Source organism: Tachysurus vachellii, chromosome 15, assembly GCF_030014155.1.
Source record: "Tachysurus vachellii isolate PV-2020 chromosome 15, HZAU_Pvac_v1, whole genome shotgun sequence".
NCBI lineage: Eukaryota > Metazoa > Chordata > Actinopteri > Siluriformes > Bagridae > Tachysurus > Tachysurus vachellii.
Window position 1 is genome coordinate 24135790 of NC_083474.1, and position 7500 is coordinate 24143289.

General features: G+C 43.9%; 1 protein-coding gene across 1 annotated transcript in view; it reads left to right on the forward strand.

The window, feature by feature from the left end:
- The first annotated feature begins 886 nt into the window (after positions 1-886).
- The window catches only part of chd7 (chromodomain helicase DNA binding protein 7), an 80239-nt gene continuing 73625 nt past the window's right edge, over positions 887-7500 (forward strand). Inside the window, exon 1 of the mRNA XM_060887947.1 lies at positions 887-1111. The gene's annotated coding sequence lies outside the window, so the exon portion shown is untranslated. The remainder of the gene's footprint in view (positions 1112-7500) is intronic.

Sequence of the window (7500 nt, forward strand, 5' to 3'; positions counted from 1 at the left end):
ACACACACACATACACAGACACACATATACACACACACACACACACACATACACATACACACACACAAACACAAATACACAGACACGCATATACACACAAACACACACACAAATACACAGACACACATATACACACAAACACATACACACACACACACAGACACACAAACACACATACACAAATACACAGACACAAACACACACACACACACACACACACAGACACACATATACACACACACACATATACACACAAACACAAATACACAGACACGCATATACACACAAACACACACACACACACAAATACACAGACACACATATACACACAAACACATACACACACACACACAGACACACAAACACAAATACAAACACACACACACAAATACATACAGAGACACACATATACACACAAACTCACACACACAAACACAAATACAAACACACACACACACACACACATATTGCATGCAGGTTTCATAAAAACATGATTTTCAGCTCTTCACAGTTCCTCTGTGTTGCACTGATAAGAGATCAGCTGTAATCTGATGTAAAACCAAACAGAACCTCAAATAAACCAATAATGAGATGCTTTTATTAACTAACAATAATTAAATGGAATAAATATTTTATTAGATATTATTATATTATAGTAAAGTGTGGATCCTGATATAAGGTGCAACATTAATGAAATAAAACATAATGAATTGGGGGGGGGGGGGGAGCGCAGTTACGTCACAAAGAACCCGCGAGGTCGGTCACTCGTTCACACAGCGCGCGCCTGCGCTCTATTTGCGCGTCCTCTCACGTGCACGCGCCCCCTGCCTGTTGGAAGGTGAGCGCGCATGAGGAGTCCGTGCGTGTGCGCGAGCAGAGAGAGAGAGAGAGCGAGCGAGCGCGCGTGTGTGTGTGTGTGTGAGAGAGAAGCGAGGGCTCGAGACCGACTGGATCAATTCGGATTTTTTTTTGTTTTTAAACCGATAAAAAGTGAATAAAAAGCCGGACTTGGGCTCGGGTTTAAGGAGAGGAAGCGTCAGGGAGCCGTTTAACCGAAAACTAGTCTGTTGGAGCGGGACAGAAGGGAGAGTGTGTGGAGTTTAAATCTGAGGTGAGAGACGCTCACACACACACACACACACACACACACACTAAACTTAAACAATGTGCTGTTTAATCCCGCTGTAGTGACGCTGTAAAAGTGTCCGCTTCACTTTTCCCATTGTGACACAAACACAAGCAGCGACACGACTTTATGACTTTATCTCACTACCTGTGAATGAAACCTTCAGCTGGACGAAGCGAATGTCGGAGTTCGTGACGATTCTAAGCGTTAAATAAACTTTTGGTTTGTTTCAGACTCACTCACAGGTCGGTGTTAGCATTAGCATCTTTAGCTCCGGCCACCTTTATGTACAGCCTGGTTACTAACCCTAACCCCGGGGCACTTCGGATAAAAACTGGTTTAATTACAACAAATAAACCGCTAGCTTTAATATATACAGCTTATAAACAGCGCTTAAGCCCCAGAACACAGCCGGTTGTGATTGTGTGAGTGTGTGTGTGTGTGAGAGAGAGTGAGTGTGTGTGTGTGTGAGTTGGCTAGCGGAGGCTAATTCTGCACTACACGAGGTGAAGCGCTCTGAGGTGACGGAGTGGCCACAAAGCACCGAGAGAAAAACACCTCACATCCCGGGGAAAGTGTCCCGAACCCCGCGAACGGGCGGCTCCGTGAGGTTCGGCTGGTTTTGTCGGTGTGGAGGAGTTTTTGCCCCGGTTCTGAGTGAGACTACAGCCGGTGTCCGAGGTTTGTCTCGAGGCCAGATGGTCAGTCCCTGTGGGGGGTTTATTATTCAGCCAAGTTTTCATCCAACACACCATTAAACCTCCTGCTTTAGCGTGTGTGCGGCTCGGTGTTCGGGTTACACACGCGAATCCGGATGGTTTTTATCGTGTGTGTTGTGTTCGATCGAGTGAAAAATGTTTGTATAATGTGTGTAAAATGCTAATCAGGTGGTGGAAGTCCTGGCTTGTGTCCTCATTGTCTTATCACTCCATGCTAACGGGCTACAAGCTAACACACACACACAATAAGTTGGTTTTCCGCTCATTAGTTTGAACTTTGAACAGAAAGCGCTTTAGTTGTGTTGTATAGTTGTGTTGTATAGTTGTGTTGATGCATGTTACACCACTCACACTAATGAGTTTTATTCACATCATTGGTTTTTTACACAATAGATATTTCATTTAGATCACAGGAAAACTTCATTAACACACAACCGACACAATAACAGCTCCCCGTGTGTGTGTGTGTGTGTGTGTTGGGAAGGATACATCATATTATTGTTGGTACTTTATTGGTAGTGAAAAGCTTTTATTTAAACGTTTTGTTTCTGCTCTACAGAGTAAATGACCTGTGTGTGTTACTGTGTGTGTAACTCAACATGGCAGCTCCTTTGTGTGTGTGTGTGTGTGTTCAGTCATGGAGCAGATATGAGGCTGTGTGTGCATGTGAGGGAGAGAGAGATGAGATCTCCTCCTCCTCCTCTTTGAGGTCTGGCAGCTTATACACCAGTTGCACACACTTATAGGACAGTGTTCACCAGGCGTGTGTGTGTGTGTGTGTGTTCCTCTTCCCTCTGGAACAGGAGCGCAGAGTTTGTGCTTTATTTTGTGCAGTTTGAACTGTTGTGGTGTGTGTGTGTGTGTGTGTGTGTGTGTGTGTGTGTACCTGCACGCTCCAGTATTAAAGTGTCAGTAATAATGGACTCTAAATATTTACTTATTGGGATGTAAACAACGTTGCTCTCCGTCCTATGTCTGATCCTGAAGCTTGAACTTAGTCTTAGTACAAAGTTTAAATGGGAGAAAATCAACAGTTCAATTCAAGTCTGTTATTTTATATTAAATTACACTTTACACCCTCAGATACTCTTATTTACAAACATGTAACATCTGTGTGTGTGAGAGAGTGAGTGTGTGTGTGAGAGTGTGTGTGTGAGAGTGTGTGTGTGAGAGTGTGTGTGTGAGAGTGAGTGTGTGAGAGTGAGTGTGTGAGAGTGAGTGTGTGAGAGTGAGTGTGTGAGAGTGAGTGTGTGAGAGTGAGTGTGTGAGAGTGAGTGTGTGAGAGTGAGAGTGAGTGTGTGAGAGTGAGTGTGTGAGAGTGAGTGTGTGATTTCTGGACTTGAATCTGTTACACCATGATGGTTTTCTGATCTTCACTGGAGTGAATGTGAAGCTGTGAGGTTGAGATGTTGGACACATTAAGACGTCCTTTAGCGTGTATGTGGTTGGTTCTGGGTTCATGTCAGTCTTCTGTAAAGTCCAGTGACAAACAAGTGGCCTTGTTCCTTCTCACTGACACCCCCCCCCCCACCCCCATCATCCCCATCCCCCTTCTTCTTGCTACAACCTCTGATTCGATCCCCAGTCAGTGTCACTGCTACACCCTTCTCACCATCATCACTTAAACAGGAGAAAACTGAAGTCCTTTGGAAACAAAGATGTTCACAAGGTGTAACACACCTTAACTCTAGGGGTCAAACAACAAAGTCCAGAATGTTGGTGTGATTGGAGACCGTCCTTAGTTTCAGTAGTCAAAGCAGTAACTAAATCAGCGTACTATCATCTCTAAAGAAGGATTAGATGTTTTGTGTCCAGGCAAGACTTGGAGAAACTTGTCCATTGGACCATTGTAATGATCTCCTCACCATCCCAAGAAGACCATTAGACAGCTGCAGCTCAGTGAACAGCTCATGCTGCCAGGGTTCTGACTAGAACCATGAAATCAGAGCATATCACACCGGTCCTCAGGTCCTTACACTGGCTTCCAGTTATATTTAGGATGGATTTTAAAGCACTTTTACTTGTTTATTAATCACTCAATGGCCAAGAACCTAAATACACTGCAGATCTGCTCACTGTATGTAACCCAGACAGACCACTCAGATCATTAGGATGGAGTCAGTTTGCCCCTTTTCCACCAGAAAGAACTGGGTGCTGGTTCAGAGCGAGTACTGGTGCTGGTTCAAAGTTGGTTCCACTGGTGAACCTTCTAAGAACAAGTTTGTCTTTCCACCGGCTAGAGAGCATCACAGAGCCGAGTGTGACGTCACTGTATACGTGTCACGTTACACAGCAACGTTAGCGCAGCAGCGACAAACACATCAACAATGGTGGATGTTGCTTTACTGTTAATGCTCATGGCTTTGTGAACCTACATTAACACCCAAACGGAGCGAATCCAACGTGTACGTGCAGCTCCATGTAATCTGTATAAACGGAGGTTGTAATGGAGAAAGTACATAACGTTATTTTATCATTAACACAGAAAAAAGTTAGCCTTAGCATGTAGCTACTTACTATCATGTGTGCTGATAATGTATCATATTGTGGTAAAGTAAAAGTGTATTAAACATTAGTTTACTTAAGGTACATTATCAAAGGTGCTAACAGTAGCCCCGCCCACAGCCCCGCCCACAGCCCCTGTCACAAGCGGTTCTTAAGTCTAGATTAAATTAGGCTCCGAACCAGCACTCAAACTGCCTCAGTGGTAAAAGGGGCAACATGTGAGATACCGAGGGTTCACACCCAACAAGGGGAATCTGCTGTTAGCTCTTCTGCTGCCCACAGCTGGAATCAGCTTCCAGAAGAGATCAGATGTGCTAAAACTTTAGCCACCTTTAAATCTAGACTCCAAACCCATCTGTTTAGCTGTGCATTGTGTGACTGAGCTTCTGTGCTGCGCCCAAACGGACTGCACTGTGTTTAATACTTTCCTCTTTTTATTTTTAAAGTATTTAAATTCCTTGTTTTATTGTTGTGATGATTGTTACGTTCTTTTATGTAAAGCACTTTTCCCAATGTGTGTGAAATGTGCTCTATAAATAAACAGTGCCCATCGTACACTCTTTCTACGGCCCTTTTCTCGGGCTCCGTTCCCACCCCCTCAGGCCCCGATCTCCGTCTCGCCCTCCTTCTCTGCTCCGATGTCCCCTGTCTCGGCCCCCAACCCGATGCGCCTTCTCGGTTCTGTCCTCTTCCTTCCCCACTCTACAGTTAACACAGCGCTGCCTGAGGAGGCCGTATGCTGTGCCACATGTGTAGTAGTTTATATTTCTGTATTTAAAGACACTAAAGTGATACAGAAATGTTCTCTGGGGGACTTTGTGGAGTCCGACACGGGACACTGATTTATTTCTTCTTACAGTGATGGTGTGTGCACGCATGAGAGAGTCAGTGTGAGATACTGAACCTTGGGGTGATTCCCTCTCTGTCCCCTCACACATGGTGTTCAGGTTCTTATAACAGGTTTATGAGCCCAGTGATCACCTGATGAGGGACAGGGGTTTCCATACAAGTTCATTCATTTGTTGTTCAAATCCCACCATTGTTCAGTTGTATTAAATAAGATGCCGGAAATGTTTTACACGTGCTGCTTTCAGTTTGTACTAAATAGTGAAATGAGTGTCTTCGTGGTACCTGTATGGTCTGTTCTTTTTGGTAGAAGTGTGGGCTTCTTGCACGAGGAAGGAGCAGTTCTTTGACACCTTTTAGTTTTTATAATAGAGATAAAAATGTGATGAATAAAACAAGGGAATGGTAAATGAAATGATGTAGTATAAATTATATAGGGGTTACTAAATAATGAACAACAAGGCGTTTGTTTACACTGTAACTAAGCAACAGTCTTTTCCAGTACGTGCAGTTGTATACTTTTTATTGTGCAAAGTAAAGTAAGCAAATTGGCATGCAGCACACTCACATTTCCTCTATTATTATTTTTTTAGTTTATTTATATAACACAAAGCAGCTTTACACAAGTATAGAAACCGAATAAAAACGGTTTCACTACAGAGTTCACTACAGAGTTCACTACAGACCCAACAGTTTGGTGGGAAACTGTCGAACAGGTCCAGTTCACTAATGGGAGAGAGAAAGAGAGCGCCTGCCTCATGCTTTCACAAAAGTTTACTGCACTCGCACTGCTTCATTTGAGTTGGAACATAATGTATTCTCACACACACACACACACACACACACACACACACACTGCATCCTGTCACGCACATGTGCTGACTCCGTGAGGAATTACTGATTAGATGCACTTCCACATCTCCATAAACTTACTTGTCTCTCTGCCTTTCTAACGTCTGTCTCTAAATCGTCTCTATCATTTGTCCTTTGTCTCGCTTGTGTGTACATGCATGTGTATACAGTGGTGTGTGTTTGTGAGTATGTACAGGGGACATGGGGTGGATGGGTCTTTGTTTAGAGGTGTGTGTGTGTGAATGAGAGAGGTTGGTTCTTCAGGCAAATCCCCTTTGCCCTCTTTTCATCCACTTGCCTTGATCCTCCTTCTGTTTGGTGTGTGTGTGGGGATGTGTGTGTGTAAGATGCAATATGTGGTGTTTAAGATACAACCTAAAAGAGAAGGTAGCAAAATGACGTGTGTGTGTAAAAGGGGGAAAATTGCAGAGGTGAGATTGTTTAATCAGTGACACTTGGGCAAAGAGTTGGAGGTAGTGGTGGCAGTGTGTTAATGACTGCAATCTCTCTCTCTCTCTCTCTCTCTCTCTCTCTCTCTCGCTCTCACACACACACATTAATGGTGATCTGAATTAATGAGTATGAGCCAGGTATTGTTATAATGTGCAACATAGAGTAAACTGAGTCTGGTTTGTGTGTGTGTTGGTTACAGTTGGATTAAACTCAAGACCCTGTGATATCTGTGGTTAGTTATGCAAGCTTGTTGGGCTCATAACTGCAGGAAGTGATGTCATATACATCTACAACCATATTGTATATTTGAACCCTTCATGATTACATTCCTTCTCTTTTGTTCTTTTTTCTTATATGAAGCAAAACAGAGGATGATGATTGTAAAAGAAACTGATTAGTGATATAAGGTGTGTGTGTGTGTGTGTGTGTGTGGTTGCATTGAAGCGGGTGTACATGTGAAATCAGATTTCCTGCTTAACCCCACAGCTTGATTATCCTCATCTGTTAGCAATCAGACTTATGTCAGCTGTAATAAAGTTCTCATTCAGCAACCTGCACAATGTCAGGAGAACCTTCAGCACTCTCAGACTCTCACTGACCTCAGACAGGCAGTCAGACAGGCAGTCAGACAGGCAGTCAGACAGGCAGTCAGACAGGCAGTCAGACAGACAGGCAGGCAGTCAGACAGACAGTCAGACAGACAGACAGAGGCAGGCAGTCAGACAGACAGGCAGTCAGACAGACAGGCAGTCAGACAGACAGGCAGTCAGACAGGCAGGCAGTCAGACAGGCAGTCAGACAGGCAGACAGACAGAGGCAGGCAGACAGACACTATAAAAAGAGAAGTAGTTGTGTGTGTATCGTAACTGACGTTGTTGCAGTAGCTGAGCTGCATTACTGCTTTGCCTTTGGTGAAGATTGTGGACATGTTGATCAGTTTGATAAGAGTCTGTGTGTATAAGGTAAGATTAAAGAACAAGCCGACCATGATGAGGTCTG